The 17,233-nt window shown below is 44.4% G+C and overlaps 1 protein-coding gene across 1 annotated transcript in view; it reads right to left on the bottom strand.

The window, feature by feature from the left end:
- Positions 1–5,770: 5,770 nt before the first annotated feature.
- The window catches only part of tsnare1 (T-SNARE Domain Containing 1), a 148,844-nt gene continuing 137,381 nt past the window's right edge, over positions 5,771–17,233 (bottom strand). Inside the window, exon 13 of the mRNA XM_062537787.1 lies at positions 5,771–7,378. The gene's annotated coding sequence lies outside the window, so the exon portion shown is untranslated. The remainder of the gene's footprint in view (positions 7,379–17,233) is intronic.

The following is a 17,233-nucleotide window of genomic DNA, read 5'->3' as shown; positions in this document are numbered from 1 at the left end:
TTCCTCTGTGAGGACTCTTTTATGTGAGACATAGTGCAATTATTCTTGTTTTTGTCGACAATTACTTTGATATGTCCCTGTGGTAGCTTTTCCATTTGTTCATTCTGTCTTACCAAGCATGGCTATTGTCTGGCAGATAATGGGCAATATTGTGAAAATGGTAAATGTTTAATGTCGTCCAAAAGATTGTTGCTGGCAGGATTGTGGAAGCTGATGATAAAAGTGTGTGCAAATTATTAGAAATAAGTGATGGAACAGCCAAACATGTAAAAAAACAAAGGGAATGACAACAAGAATGACAACAAGGATTTGTCTGCAAGCATGCGTGCATCATCCTGATATGTGCCTTTAAAAATGACACAAGAAAAAATAGGGTTTAGTGCATTTGGTTTGGTAGTGTGATGTCTCTATATCCCTCCTAACTGCATCCCTGTGACATTCAGAGCTTGAAATATCAGTGGCCCTTTGGCTGTGGGGGTATTTGTAAGAGCAATCCCTACTCAGATGCAGCACATCAAATGCCCCAAACCAGGGTGAGAAATAGGACACGGTTCCCCCCTCCAGAGAAAACTCCCAGCCAAGACCTTTCAGTGGTACTCTTAAAGACCTCCCTGTGATGAATGACTATAATGTAATCCAACCAAATAGAACATCGGAAAATCCGAGTAATAAACAACCGCACCCCGCCGCCACCCCCTCCACGAAAAAAAAACAAAAAACAAAACACAAAATACAGCACAAAGAAACATAAACACACACACCTCTGGTGATCCCTACTGTCTGTTGCTTGAACAGAGTTTATTTACTGCAAACACATACAAAAGATAGGGCCCAAACCAGCTCTCCCTGATCACCAGCGGCCGCGTAGCACAGCCTATGAAGTTGCCCATACATCAGGGCTTATGGATCTGGATACCTGACATTTGGATGCTCTTTAAGAAGCGGTAGGCGGGCACGGGAGAGTCGGGCTGGCGGAGGAGTTATGAAGCGTTTGGGAGACATTTATCCATATGTCAGCGATAAGAGACATCCCCTACAGCTCCTGGGGCGATGCTGGGGGGGGGGGGGGGGGGGTAGTGGGTTTGGCAGAGGCGCACAGTAAATGCAAGCGTGGCCCGTTTGTAGAGAGGTCTCATGCTCAATCAATGCCAGCCGCAGTCGGTGCTAAGGAGTGGACTTCCCGCCCTCTCCCTCGCCGGACTGGACCTGCTGTGGAAGTAGCATTTGTGGGCTGAGCAGCGACAAAGCCTAGAATATCTATATAGTAATTTCCTGTGTATTAGCCACATTGTGTACAGTGATTTCCTGTGTATTAGCCGGATTGTGTACAAATCGTAGGACAGTGTTTTATGCAAGGTAAAAGGAACAAAACTATATACTGTACTATATCATGCCGTGGCTAATACTTTATGTGGATTCATTGCTCATTTGACCTTTGACCTCCTCCATGTGACAGATTGGCCAATCATGGAGGTATTATAAGAACTGGAGAAAGTGAACAAGTCCCGCCTCATTCATTTCAATGGGAATGCTAGGTTAGTGAAAAGTGTCAAAATTGAAAGATTTTTTCAGGCTTCAACATGGCGTTACAAGGGGGTTGTTGCCGGTGCCGTTTTACTTAGCCAATTAACTGCCAGGTTACTGATTGACATAAGGTACAGAAGGAGAGCTCGTGCCCACACTAAGCTCGTGCATGAGCTGAGAGTGGAACAGTCACCAATCAGCATGAGGAGAAATCGGGAGAAATGGCACCGGACATGATGTATTTCTGGAAAATGGCGACGAGGAAGTGCCTTGCTAATCGGCAAAGCTAATCAGTCAAATCTTGACCCCCTGGTATATCCTTACCAACCCCACTCTCACTCATTGCTTAATGGTAGTGTCAGTGCCTGTAGGGCTCTGTACCATCAACCTTGTCTGCCATGCCAAACACGCCTTCAGCAGTTCCACCGTTTTGGAGATGGTTCCTTAGTTTACTCTAGATCGTCTGCTTGTTCATGTTCCTTGCCTTGTTCTTTGACCCGGGGTTTTAGAGATGGTCCTCCAGATTGTATGGATGATCCTGTGGCTCACTGTGCCTGGCCTGTTTTATAATGACCTGGGTTCTGTTTACCTGGATAGCCCTTTCTGGATTGTTTCCTTTCAATTCAGTTTAATCTTCAATCATTACAGGCCTATATAACATGACTATGCCAAATGTAAACTCTAACAAAATGTAACATTATTCTTTGTAAAGGAATATTGATTAATTTGACCTTAAACTGTATGCAGCTTTTATGCACTACAATACAATACAACATGCTGATATTTTATATAAACAATGTAGCATGTGATTGTTTTAAAAGCATGAGTAATAATAATCATAAATTCCTGCCCATGTGTTACTGTAAAGGATTTCTGAATGGGACATAGACACTGTAGTAGAGATTGGCTAGGAAATGAGCTATGAATATCACAAATGAATGCTGCTCAGCCAATTATATTATTATTATTATTATTATTATTATTAACGGTATTGTTATATTTTTATGTGACCGCTAACTGTAGTTTAGTTAAGCAAGAAATACGGAAGAGAGGCCGTGCTCCATTATGAATAAACCACAGCTATGGACATTGTTGGCTGGATCCAAAGCCTCTCTATTGAAATACCCATGGTTGTGGTCAATTTATGAGATGCGGACTTTGCATGGATTACTTGAAATCCATGGCTGTGAATTATGTATACTCTGTCCTTGAATTATATCACAATCTAACTTTATTTTCGCAACATGTGGGTGTTAGTCTACCAGAGTGAGGCTGTTAGTGTTCACTGTTAGATCACTGCCAGCCTGTCTTCACTTCCTTTGACATTTCACCTGGGTGTTGTTAGACTTGGAATTACTCGTAGATGATCAAAGATTCCATCCTCCCACAGTTGATATTGATTTGCCTAAAATGAGGCATGTGTACTTTTAAACAAACCCCTCTATCGTACCTTGCCCCCTGCCTTTGATGTTTTAGGTCTTCTTTTTTTTTTACATAGACTTGTGGCAGAATAGATCAGAATAGATCAAAAGAACTGGAGAGACCTGCACAACGGACATGATAAATGTGGAGCGGCGCAGATTAAGGAAGCATGTCTGGCTATTAGCCGTGTCTTTGATAGCATAGTCTTTGATTGGTCTCTTTTGATGGTGAAGGGTTGCCTTGGCCCTGTCTAAAGCACTGGACACAGCCCTTGAAAATAGGACCGTTTTAGAGCATGGGATTCAATTTCCTTTCTGTCAAAAGCACACAAATTGTCAAAACTCACTTTGAATGATAATATCATCTTTGGATGCGCCAGAAGTCAATTTGAAATAACATGGCAAGAGTTGGTCACATTCTTTTGCCATAGCAACAGACATATGCTGCGGTGAACTCCCCAGATACAGCTGTATATAAATATCTCTAGAACATATAACATCTGGTTGACTGCATTCATTTTCCACATTGCACGCTTTTTATGCCACACTGAAAAAGTAAAGGACATTAAATGAAAGACTCATTGCAGCACTACTGACAAGGAGGACCTTACATTACATGTAGTGTAGTCTGCCTTTGCCTGTGCCTATATCAACAGCAAAGGAGTCGGACTGGAGGTTGCTGCTCTTTCCTGAGCCCTCCATCTCCCTAAACTCCTCACTCTTCGAATAAAGGGGGGAAGCCTGTCATCAGTATTCAGAGGGCAGCCATTGCACTCACAAACACCGCAATATGTTTGGGCAGCACGGGCCATTAGAAGCCCCTTAATTTGTGCCGATGGAGTCAGGGCGTGATTCATGAGGCCTACCGGGGCAATAAAAGCTCTGATTTATGCACGCGCAACACAACGGCAAACCGCTACAGCCTGCCGAAGCTAATGACGCCTTAGCCTTGCCACTTAGCCAATGTTTTATACAGATATAAAGATGGATTAGGCAGGACACACTCAGCACCTTTTGTGTGTGTGAAGCCTGAAGCCGCTGCTGTGAGCTCATTCGGGGGGGGGATTAAAGCTTGATGTGTCGACTCATAGTCTGAGCCACGGATTAACAGGTGCGGAGGAGAAGAGAAGGGAAATTACTTCCTCGAAAGTTTCAAACAGGAGGTCTGTGAAATTACCTCATATCGGGTGACCTTTAAACACTGATTCATGAAGACGCCGGTGCACCTAATGGTCAGGTATGCCTGTTCATTTGAATCATTTCCATGTTTTTGGACCTGGTTCTGCACACTGACATTTCTTCCAGTGAGGAGCTCACACAACTAATTACATTAATTAAGGCAGTAATTGCATAGGAGGTGATGAGTACCATCTCTCTCTCTCTCTCTCTCTCTCTCTCTCTCTCACACACACACACACACACACACACACACACACACACACACACACACACACACACACACAAACACAGGGGGGCAACACAAACCAGAGTATATCTGATGAGAAAATATTCAGACTTGCCCAACAATACTAACAGTAAGCCTTCAACAATATTTTACAGTGTGTCTATTTGCATGTAAGCTTTTTTATGTGCTTCAAGTGGACCCTTTCCTTACAGTTGTAAAATGTTCTGATAAAGTAAACACACACACTAAACTTAAGTGAACTTCTGAGATCTGAAGCCTCTGAAAAGTCAACCGGTATTATCATCAGATTTGTAACACTCAGATGTGTGCATGTGTTTGCGTGTGTGTGTCTGTGTGTGTGCACATGGTGAACTTCTACTGCTGCACCATTGAGAGCATCCTCACCAACTGTGTCAAAGTATGGTATGGCAACTGCTCTGCTTCTGACTGGAAAGCTACAGAAGATGCTTCAGAAATGTTTGCCGACACAAGACATCATGAATACATGACCTTATCAAGTATTTATTCTCGTAATGAGGTTCTTTTAGAAAAGTAAACGTACATGTATGTAGTCTGTGAAATTATAGCTCATATACTTCATGCAAGATTAATAATGTCGTTGTGGATTTGATATTTTGGCTTACATTCAGCAAGCAACTTATCTTAGCTTAACGACACCAACTATCACCCCTTCGAAAATTCTAAAACAACAATGTTTTTCATACCTCAAAATAACATTTGATAAATTAACCTTATATTTTTCAGTGGCCACAGGTGTGTAGATTTGAACAAAATTTGGTTTGGTTCATACCGGGGCTTTTACCTCCAGAAATATCCGGTTTAGTGCTGGTGCAGTTGGTTTCGTTTTCGTTTTGGCTGTGTCACAACCTTTGAGTATGTGAAAGTTCCGATATCAGTGCTAACGTCATCCAACATTACTGTACAAGATGTAGGGCTAGTTCAAGATAACGTTAAAATGGTCTTCTATCTCCATACGAAGAGTCAGAGATCATCAGGTGATTCAAGAGGATTCCTGCAGACGCAAGCACAACTCGGTAAAAGCAGAGCTAGAATTGCAGGTACTGTATGTGCCTCCTTGGCTACCATATTCTAAAGATGGAGGCCCGAATATGGCATATCACCATAGAGCCGTATCACGCATATGTATTCTGAATGGCAGATTCTACGCTTACGAGAATACTTTGATTTGTTGATGGGCGTAATTACTGATGAATGAGCACACATTTTTGGAAGAAAACGTGTGTTTGCTAAGAATCGACCCAAACAACTACACAGGGGAGCTTTAACTGTATTTCTACTGTCCTCACCGCACTATGTTGTGTAGCCTACACTGCACTAAATAAGCTACAGTTCAATATACTGCAATAAAAAAAGTCAGTAAGCAAAGCAGGTTGAGGTTTGTTGCTTGTACAGTATGGTCTTTACTGAAACACAAATAAATGCTCACATCATCTTAAATCAAATGTTTCTGGTCTTTTTGGATGTTGAAGACAAAGACAGCTTTACAGGTGAATAAGAGGAAAACACCTTTTTTTGAGCTATCACAGCCCATGATACCCAATAACAGTTTTGATTCACAATCTTATAATACAAAAAATAAACAAGACAGCAAATGACAAAAACACATTACATCAACTCACTTTTTAAATAATGCAAAGGAAAACAATTTCTTGTACAACTATTTGTTTTGGTAGCAGAGCACAATGTCTATAAATATTTCACAAATAACCAGATAAAATGAAAACATACAATGAATAAATAAACAGTTTTGATATATATATTTTACAGCTTAATAAATATACAGTATGTATACAGCAGATTGTCCACCATCTCAGCCCTAGTATGTCATATTACACATAGCCAGAACACATTATAATTGACTGTAGTTCAGTGGCATGGATTCCAAACAATCTACTGTATGAGTAACAAACAAAAGAACTACAGAAGCAGAAGAAAAGGTATGTCCACTACGCTGCTGAACTGCCGGAAGCTAAAGTTATGTTCATGTCATACAGGAGATGATTGAATAACCTTAATAGTGTCCTTAAACAGAAATAGATTTCGCCTGATATATGTGACCCTCTCTCTGCGATCTACTTTATCAGATTTACACTGTACGTTTCCTGCCTTGAATAGGTCAGCAAGGACAAGAAGTAAATACACACAGAGCAAGCTGAATACGTTTCAGCACTCGGAATATGTTCAATGGAAAGCTAGACTGCCTGGACTAAAGTCATAGTCGGCAGAGTGGAGTGATAACACAGGTTTCATGTTGAATGAAATGGCTTGAAAACTGATTTGGCTTTCCCACTGCATGGTATTAGCTCAGCTCACCTCGATTCGACTCAACTTTTTTGGGGGGTTTCCCATTAGCAATGGTACTATTTTTGGTATCACCTCCATTGAGGTTCCAGGCGAGCTGAGCCGGTACCAAAAGGTGACGCTAATGACATTACAGTTGTTTTCTTTAGCATTGCTATGGCAATCGGCTAGCTCTGTTGCAGTGGAAAACAAACACCGTGTAGAGTCAGGTCGAGTCGAGCTGAAACCATACAATGGAAAAGCCCCATAACATGTCGTTTCTTGGTGTTTTGAGCCCCTTACGTTGTCTTCAAGGCAGCACTGCCTGGAGGGCCCTAGGGTTAGGCATGGGTTAAGGTTAGGGTCAGGGGTAGGTCAGAGGTAGTGCTGCCTGGAAAACGACGTTGGGGACTCAAAACACCATCGAGCTAACATGTCGGAGATTTTAAAGCTGGTACCAGTTGGGCACTGGCGGCTGATATGGATAGCAGATGGCCAAAGGTCACAAGGTCACACAGAAAAACTGGACAGTCCAGAAGTATTTTTTTGTTTGTTTTGTTTAAAAGGATGCGGGGTCATGAGGACACACACATTCAGAAGAACTCAGCGGTCAGAAGCAGTTCCCTCGGTCAGAAGAAGAAGAAGCCGCTGTTCATCATCAGAGGGCGAGGGACAGGCAACCATCTTGTTTCAGCTGAGTACGATTCTGAAATACACAACGAGCAGGCCACTGTGAGAGAGGAGAGGCATCTGCAGAGAAAATACAGTAGCACCACTCTGAATACACACACACACACACACACACACACACACACACACACACACTGTGAACAGTACAGAAATGTGCCCTTCATTCATTCTGATTGAGCCCATCACTTGAGTGTGGTGTTCAGGAGTACACACTCAACACACTGTAGACACAAATAGTCCATGAACTCCATACATTCATGCATACAGTATAAAAGCTAGTCCAAGATCCCCACTCAAAGCACTCTCATTCAGCTCCAAGTGTCATTTGTGTCCAGGCCCATTTCTCTTTCAAGGCATTTCATGCTTGACAATGGAAAGTGGCCAGACGGTCTGTACATTATGTAAGGGATAATCAACGACGCGCCGTGCGTTTATAGGAAAATAATGCACGTTCGAAGTGGTAATAAGGACCCGACGCCGCAGGCGGAGGGGACTTTACACTTCGATAAGTGCATTATTTTCCTATAAACGCACGGCGCGGAGTTGATTATCCCGCTTATACCACTGCTACTATCACTTTCGTTTATATTGCCGCTGTCTTAGATACAACGTTGTTGTTTTTACCGTTACATTGACATTGGCAAATTAATATTCAAGTGTAATAAGCCCAAAAGTAGGGAACTACTTCATAGCCGTGCGGTATATAGAAATATAATGCACATTCCAAATAGCGCATCACAATAGGAAATTTGACCAAGCAGTGGTATACGTTAGACCGGCACATCCGGGAACTTGACTCGCGACGAACTTTCCCGCCCCTTTTTGGGGGAAACAAACTACGTCTCCCATTAACTCCAATGCAAATTAGGCTCAATAAACGTAATTCGTACTGAAAACGTAGGAGTAAATGATAACAGAAAACACAACGAATCAATAGGACCACTCAATATATTACCACTTTGCCGGTCGTTGACCGTGAAAAATACGTTCAAAAGCTTAATTCAATCAAAGTAAAAACATGTCCCTTCGGTCTCCCGAGTAGCCTGCTAGCAGTAGCAGTGGCCAGTGTCATACCCGGACATACTCTTATCTCATTGAATCTCCAGTTAAATAACTAAATTGTTTTCCTGTATTTTTGGCCTCTTATTTTAATTGTAATGTTGTGTAGTTGACTGACAGGCTTGGATGTAACGTATGTTCGTTAGATAATTCCAACATATGATAATTTCTGTCATAGCCGATAGCCTAGCTGCTAGTGTTAGCCAAGTGTTAGCCTAGATTTCCGTTTTCGTTGGTCTGATTTATTTTTGGTGTAGCCTAATGTTAGGGGTTCTTAGCTTTGTGGTTGGTACACCCAACCACACAGCAACTTCTCGGCATGTCTGTCTACCGCGAACACTGATCTATAAATAATAAGCTATTCGTTATAGATCAGTGACCGTGAACAACACCCGTTCACTTTGGCTTGTTTCAGGCTTGTTCTGAGGGCTTGTTTCCCCAAAAAAGGGGCGTGGAGCAAACAACCTGCTCTGTGTGAACGTATAGAGATGATACGAGAGTCTAGGTTAGTACAGATCTGCAGACTTCATCAATGCACTCTAAAAGCACAGGAAATAATGGACTCAAGAAGGGAAGTTGAGTGAATCAGAATCCCCCCCCCCAAACACACCCACACACCAACACACACACCTCCCTGAATATTTTTTTTAATGGGCTTCAGAGCAAAGCTACGCCACGTCTTTAATTCCAAGTCTGTGGCGAGATTTGGAGAAGTAATTTATGCTAGTTGGTCAGAGTTAAAACTTTAATTAAGTCCAGGGGTCAAGAGTGAACAAGTTTTAAACAGGAGTGTGCATTAATCAACAGGACAACTGGTTCCGTAAAGGGCAAAGCTCATCTCCTCCATCTCAAATGATCTCCCACAGGTCAGCGCTGGTCTTTGGTGGGAGTAAAAAAGGCAATGGAGGCAGGAGGACACTGGTCAGCTTATTTGCAGCGGGGACTGGCTGGGAAGTACGCAACACTACGTGGTGTCTTGTGGCAGCAAGTCTGTGTGTGGACACTGTACTGCAGGGGTGGAACAGTCTCTTCTATGGACAAAACGCAGCCTTCTGCAGTTCAGCTGGAACTCTGTCCCCACTGATGGACTGTTGTCTCTGTTCTTCTGAACACTAACACATACATTGTCCACACTGGTGGACTATTGCCGCTGTTCTGAACACTAACACATGTGATTGTCCCTACTGGTGGACTGTTGTCTCTTCTTCTGAACACTAACACATGTGATTGTCCCCACTGGTGGACTGTTGTCTCTGTTCTGAACACTAACACATGTGATTGTCCCTACTGGTGGACTGTGTCTCTGTTCTGAACACTAACACATGTGATTGTCCACACTGGTGGACTATTGTCTCTGTTCTGAACACTAACACATGTGATTGTCCACACTGGTGGACTATTGTCTCTGTTCTGAGCACCCCCCCCCCCCAATATTGAGGACACAGTAGCACCCCTGAATGTTGTCTCTGTTCAATTAAATGAGACAATTCATTTTGCGTAGTGTTTTTGATCACCGTCATACAGTAGTTGAGATGATTAACGGGTGCTTCATAATGTCATGAAAAAAATAATTGGACACACTTAATGTGTGGTGTCGATGAACTGGTACAATAACTTACAAAAAAAAATCTTTAGAGTGACCATCCATCTAGTGTCCAGAGTGAAGTGTCTTCAGCTTCAACAGTTTTGTTTGTGCAAGAAAAAGGAGGAAAAAAATAGGAGAAAAAAAAATCCTCCACGACCAAGGCACTCCAGAAGTTTAAAATGTCTTTATTTAGAACTAGACACGTCCAACAAGGGCCTAAAAATGCCCATGCGTAGCGGCATTTCTGGAGTGACACTTCTGGAGTGCCTTGGTCGTGGAGGATTTTTTTTTCTCCTATTTTTTTCTCCTTTTTCTTGCACAAACTATTTACCTTGGACCAAAGAGCACCCAACAACAAGCAGCATCAAAGGAACAAAGAGGACTGAGCACGCCACTAACCCTTAACAGTTTTGTTAGTGCTTTCCTGCACTTTTTTGGATTCAGCAATAAAAAAAAAGATCTTAATGTGGAGGAGACGGTGTGTGTAGCTGCCCTCCCTGTGGTGGCGTTCTCAGGTGGCACCCTGGACCTAATCTGGATGAGCTGAACTGATCCACCAGGAGAGAGCAGGAATGTTCCAGAGAGAGAAGTGACCACCTCTTGAATCACACAAACCCTGCAGTCACGTGAGAACATCACTGAAGCCAAGCATACACATGAGAACATCTCTGGAACCTATTTTATTGCCCCCGTAAAAACGATCCATCTTTAGCCTCATAGAACACACACACACACACACACACACACACACACACACACACACACACACACACACACACACACACACAGAATTGCTAAAATAAAACAGGATCAGAGGGGACTCTACCCAAGCCCAGCATCCCATGTCATCAAACAGGCGCAAATAAAGGGCTTAGCGTGTCACTGGACACCTGCTGCCCAGTAACCAGCTCCACTCCCCCCCACCCCGCCTGCCCAAACACCTCTCTCTTGGGGCGCAGTGGAGCGCTCACCTCTCTCTTTAGAGACTATGGAGCGCAGTGGAGCGGTCACTTCCCATCATGCCCTCCTAAATGTCTCTTATCCTCTGCGCCTCACGTCTCTTCCCCATCAGTTCTGGAATGACCGACCCCCCCCCCCACACACACACACACACACCCCATCCCCCCGCTTGTCCCTTCGTCCCATCGTCCACCTCCAGTGACAGCGTCTCGATTTGGCCTCCATTTTAGAGATGTGATTGAGTCCGGCAGGCTGTTTTGGTCAGTGTGACTCGGTAGCGGTAACCTGAGTTTCACTGCATCAACAGCCATTGGGCATCAGGGGTGTGTGTGTGTGTGTGTATGTGGGGGGGCGTTACATCGTGGTGAGCTGACCAGTAGACTGTGACTTCAGAAGCCCTCGCCCTCCTGCACACTCTCCCCATCCGCAAATTACTCCACCAAACCAAAACCCACAGGGTCATGGAGAGTTGGGGGGTCAGAATAGAGGGATGGAGAGAAAGAGAGAGAGAGAGAGAGAGAGAGAGAGAGAGAGAGAGAGAGAGAGAGAGAGAGAGAGAGAGAGAGAGAGAGAGAGAGAGAGAGAGAGAGAGAGAGAGAGAGAGAGAGAGAGAGAGAGAGAGAGAGAGAGAGAGAGAGAGAGAGAGATGAACGCTGAGAGCTTTTTTACTGTATGATGTATATTTCCCACCACAGACACCTTGCTCCTTAGCCCTGAAGGGAAATCTGTGAGAGAGTAACTCTGACCTCCAACCAAACACACACACACACACAAACAACACACACACACACACACACACACACACACACACACACACACACACACACACACACACACACACACACACACACACACACACACACACACACACACACACACACACACACACAGCGCAGGCCTTTTTCTCTCTGTGGAGATCTATGCCTTTCATAACACCTGACACAACAACAAAGGATAAGACATGTAGAGAACACAGAGGGAAGAGCTGTTGGAGAAGCATCTGATGCATGTAAACACCTGGGGACTAGCAAAACAAAACACTAAACACCCAGACAATGGAGAGAGAGAGAGAGAAGAGAGAGAGAGAGAGAGAGAGAGAGAGAGAGAGAATGAGAGAGAGAGAGAGAGAGAGAGAGAGTTTGTGTGTGTATGTGTGTGTGTGTGTGTGTGTGTGTGTGTGAGTAGGGGCCAATGAGAGGTTGAGGTACATTTGCCATTTATCCATGAGGGCAGTGAGGACACACACACACACACACACACACACACACACACACACACAGCAGCCGGGACAGTGAGGAGTTTGTCAGTGTGAAAGGAGCGGATGTGTCTCTAATGAATCACAGCTCAGCCATTCATTAGGAAGGATGAAATATTTAACAGCACTATCAGAACACTGGACAGGACTGCTTGGGCTCCTCGCTCCTCCACACACACACACACACACACACACACACACAAAAAGCCCCTGAACTTTCTTCCGAATAGGCCCACTTTGCAGTTTGCATAAGCACACAGGCTCACACACCCTTTCTATCTCATATACTTTGCCAGTCAAGGTATCACATTTGAAGTAGGCCGTCACTTTTAACAAAGATAATCATTATTGACTGCTACTGCTACTGAACTGATCTGGGGTCTCTGGAATGCTCAAGGAGTCCAGGGGCATTCCTAGCCTGACTCTCGCCAGACCCTTGTAGTTCCACAATGCTCCACCAGAGGCGTTTCAGGATCTGGCGAAAGTCAGGTTAGGGCATTCCCACCCAGAGAGAACATTTAGCAAAATTATCCCTTAAATGATGACCTCAGGTGAATTTTGTGGAAATTAATACATTGACAGAAAATATATTACATGCATTGATTATAGCATATTATAATACAGCCTATATAACTCATTTTAAGCAAGTCTATTGGGAGTTTGATGTCATCACATAGACTACTTCTGCTACTACTTTTATATAGAAAATGGGGACTTTTAATTTGAAAGGGGGCTCACGTGCGATTTATGTGTGCTGATGAATGCTTGATAACAGAATGCAGAAAGGCCACAGCTCTTGTGAAGAAGGTTCACATGTGACTTTCTACACTCAGACATCATTAAAGCTCACCTCCACTCCTCCAACTCATTTTCATGTGTATGTTTTCATCCAGATTTTAGATGCAGCCTGCACTTATAACATTTGCTGCTGTACCTGCCACCTGCTTTTTGCACAAATGAATCATTTCAGTGCTAGTTAATAAAGCCATGTGGACTGATGTGGTGTAAGTGGGCGACCGAGGAGACAGGAGACGCTGGGAGACTCTACTAAAGCATACCCAGAGTGCAGATGAAAGCACTGATTAGGGGAGTCTCAGAGTTATACAATAGACTGATGGAGAGAGGAGAGGAGAGGATAGGGGAGGAGAGGAGAAGAGGAGAGAGGAGAGGAGGGGAGAGGAGAGGGAAGGAGAGAGAGAGAGGAGAGAAGAGAGGAGAGGGAAGGAGAGGAGAGGAGAGAGGAAAGGAGGGGAGGGAGTGTGCAAGAGGGAGGGAGGTGATTAGAAGAGTAGGAGGAGCTGAGTAAGAGAGTGGGAGTAGGTGGAGAGGAGAGGAGAGAACAGGAGATGATACTAGGTGGAGAGGAGAGGAGGAGGGGGCTGTGAGATGGGTGAGTAGGCAGCCAGGCACACAGGCTCCCAGGGCAGGAGCAGGGGAGCAGGGGAGCAGAGGAGGAGGGAGCAGGGGATGGTGAGTGGGCAAGAGAGAAGGCACAGGTGACTGGAGGCAGGCAGGGGTATTAAGCAGGAGAGACACCAGAGATGCACAGAGGGAGATTTCTGACTCAGGGCAGGAATGGCCCATTACACTGAAACAGTGTCATCGTCATCAGATGAAACGGACGACGGACACACATGGTAAAATGGTAATGTTATATTGATGCTATAACGAACATATACAGTATATATATATATATATATATATATATATATGTTGGCCTGCATTTGGAGGGGACACCATGTGAGAATAGAATAAGCTATATGTTGCATATGGCTCATAATGGTATGTTATATGGCTATGTGTTAGTCAAGGTTAGTCTCCTAGACAGCATCATTGCAATGGACTAGTTCACACGTACTGTAACATACACACTTCCTGTTTCCTTTGAGGTAGCTGAGTTGTACAACATACAGTAATGAAGAGGATAGATCACGTGTAAAAACCAGAGAGACAGAGGAGGGAAACATGAAGAGAACACATACTGTGTAAAACCAGAGAGAGATGGAGGAGGGGAAACATACAGTACGGGAGAGGACAGATCATGTGTGAACCAGAGAGAGAGAGATGAAGTAGGAAAAACAGAACATGAGAGCACCAAGAGAGATGGATGGAGATGACGAGAGAGTGAATGAGTGAATGAGATGCAGTGTGTATGTGTGTGTGTGTGTGTGTGTGTGTGTGTGTGTGTGTGTGTGTGTGTGTGTGTGTGTGTGTGTGTGTGTGTGTGTGAGAGAGAGAGAGAGAGAGAGAGAGAGAGAGAGAGAGAGAGAGAGAGAGAGAGAGAGAGAGAGAGAGAGAGAGAGAGAGAGAAGAGAGAGAGAGGGAGAGAACAAGAGAGAGAGAAGGGAGAGGGAGAGGGAGAGAGAGGGAGAGAGACGTGAAGGCATGTCAGTGGAGTAGCAATGGGAGAAGCATGGAGTGTGACAGGGGGACATAACTGAAAATGATGCCGACGCAGGCTGACAAAACAATCTTGTTCCGTCAGATGCAGCCTGCCCCGCGGAGGGGCTCCCTCTTGGCTGACAGTGGGAGAGAGGAGGGAGGGGAACGAGAGACAGAGTTGGAGGAGAAGGAGAGAGAGAGAGAGAGAGAGAGATCTACAACGAGGAAATAAGGATGAAATGAAGTGATAAAAAGGGGAGGTGGAGAAGACGGGAGTGCAGGCAGGCACACCTGCTTTTGAGCTGGCAGGGATTAGCTGACACGCTGTGTGTGTGTGTGTGTGTGTGTGTGTGTGTGTGTGTGTGTGTGTGTGTGTGTGTGTGTGTGTGTGTGTGTGTGTGTGTGTGTGTGTGTGTGTGTGCGTGTGTGTTTGTCTTTGTGTCTGTGTGTGTGTGTGTGTGTGTGTGTGTGTGTGTGTGTGTGTGTGAGTGTGTGTGTGTGTGTGTGTGTGTGTGTGTGTGTGTGTGTGTGTGTGTGTCTGTATGTCTGCGTTTGCATGGTGTGTGTGTCTGTGAGTGTGTGTGAGTGTGTGTGTGTGTGTGTGGTGGGGGGGCTGTCCTCCACATCAAAGACCTGCTTCTGAGCAAAGCCACAGGAAGGGAAAACAGCTTTCTTAGAATCAGCTACCATGTTCCTTTGCACACACGCACGCATGCACGCACGCACTCACACACGCGCGCACACACACGCACACACGCACAAACACACACACACACACACCAAACCACAAAGCTCTGCAGTGTGCTTGGAAATGGACAGGGTTACTACAGAGCGTTTAACCTCCGTTTAGACTGTGGACACCAAACAGTAGAGGAGGAGCGGCTCATCACTAATCTCTCATCACGTGCACACACTGCACACACACACACACACACACACACACACACACACACACACACACACACACACACACACACACACACACACACACACACACACACACACACACACACACACACACACACACACACACACACACACACACACACACACACACATCACTTCTATTCCGTGAGGATGATATCCAATGCAAACCTGGGTTTTTGCTCTTTTAGAAATGCATGGCTTTGTTTAACTGAAAGTGCCATCATTTCCACGGCTGGAGCACTTGCGAGAACACTCACAGCTTCGTTTTTTAAAATGAACACCAAACACAAGTGAGCGGATAACTTCCTTTAGAGCCGTTTGGAGAGGACTGGCTTGACTCGGAAAGAGTTTATTTTCTTTCCACAACGAGATATGAAGCACTGTTGGCACATATGTGACGTTCCACGGCAAAACCAGTCGCTTGTCGCAACAGGCGTTTCTGAGAAAAATGGCCATTTATGTCACTTGTGCTAAAATCGTGGATTTTTTTTTGTAAGTGTTTTGAAACAGTGGGAGGTCTACACTGTACGGCCGTGAATACATTTCGCCGAAAAACTGACCTTTTGTAGTCTAAAAACGCGAGTTTGTTGAGGTGAGAAAGTTAGAGGAAGCAGGAAGTTAGAGGCGTCTCGTTTTTTGCCGCTTTACGGCAAATGCACTCATCGACAACCACCAAGCCATCCGCGTGCTGTGTCGTTGATACAAGTACCGTAAATCTTGTAATAGCGGCGACCTTACAAAGCGTTCGTGAGTGTTGAGCCGACGGTTAACTTCAAAGGCAGATTTCTCCGTTTTTCTATTGGCATGACAGGATGAACTCAACTCCTTTGAATGTTTATATTTCAGTAATATGACGTTCAATTCATTAGATATAGGTATCGTTTTGAAGGTTGATTATGCCCCTTCCTGAAAACGTAATAACTTTGATTTTGAAAATTTGGACATTGTGACTGATTTCGCCGTGGAAGGTCACATATCAAGCAGCACCCAGACGCGGGGTCAGCCAGAGTCCAGAGCACAGAGGTGGACTGGCCACAGGGGGAATTGTTTTGCCACTGCGACGCCAGCATCAGAGGAAATAAGAGTTGACCTCTCAGAAACGTACACACACAGACACAAAGATGTGGATGCACACACACACACACACACACACACACACACACACACACACACACACACACACACACACACAAACACAAAGATGTGGATGCACACACAGACACAGACACAGACAAAGACACACACACACACACACACACACACACACACACACACACACACGCACACACACACACACACGCACACGCACACGCACACACGGTTATTCGAACTCTGCAGCACATTATTGCTTTATCCATTCATAGTTTTCTGAATTATTGCCGATTGCTCTTTTTAAATTCAAGTAATTTCACTGGGTTATTTTAACTTGCACGTAAATGACTGCTCTGATTCTAGAATTTATGGACTTTGTCACTAGTCTACATTTTCGCCCAACATTTGAAAGATGCCACCCAGAAACATGGCAATATAGGCCTATTTTTTTACAAAGGGGAGTACTGCTAATTTCTACCGGTTACATAGGTTGCACTTCTGTACCATGTTCTACGTCTCTCTGTATTCCAAACAAGTATTGTGACCCTGGTGCCTATACATATCGCTACATTAAAAGCAAAGCATCATCTATAATGGATTCTTGGACTTGA

Source organism: Sardina pilchardus, chromosome 6 (genome assembly GCF_963854185.1).
Source record: "Sardina pilchardus chromosome 6, fSarPil1.1, whole genome shotgun sequence".
Taxonomy (NCBI): domain Eukaryota; kingdom Metazoa; phylum Chordata; class Actinopteri; order Clupeiformes; family Clupeidae; genus Sardina; species Sardina pilchardus.
Note: the sequence above shows the minus strand (reverse complement) of the source record. Positions and strands in the feature narration are given on the sequence as shown.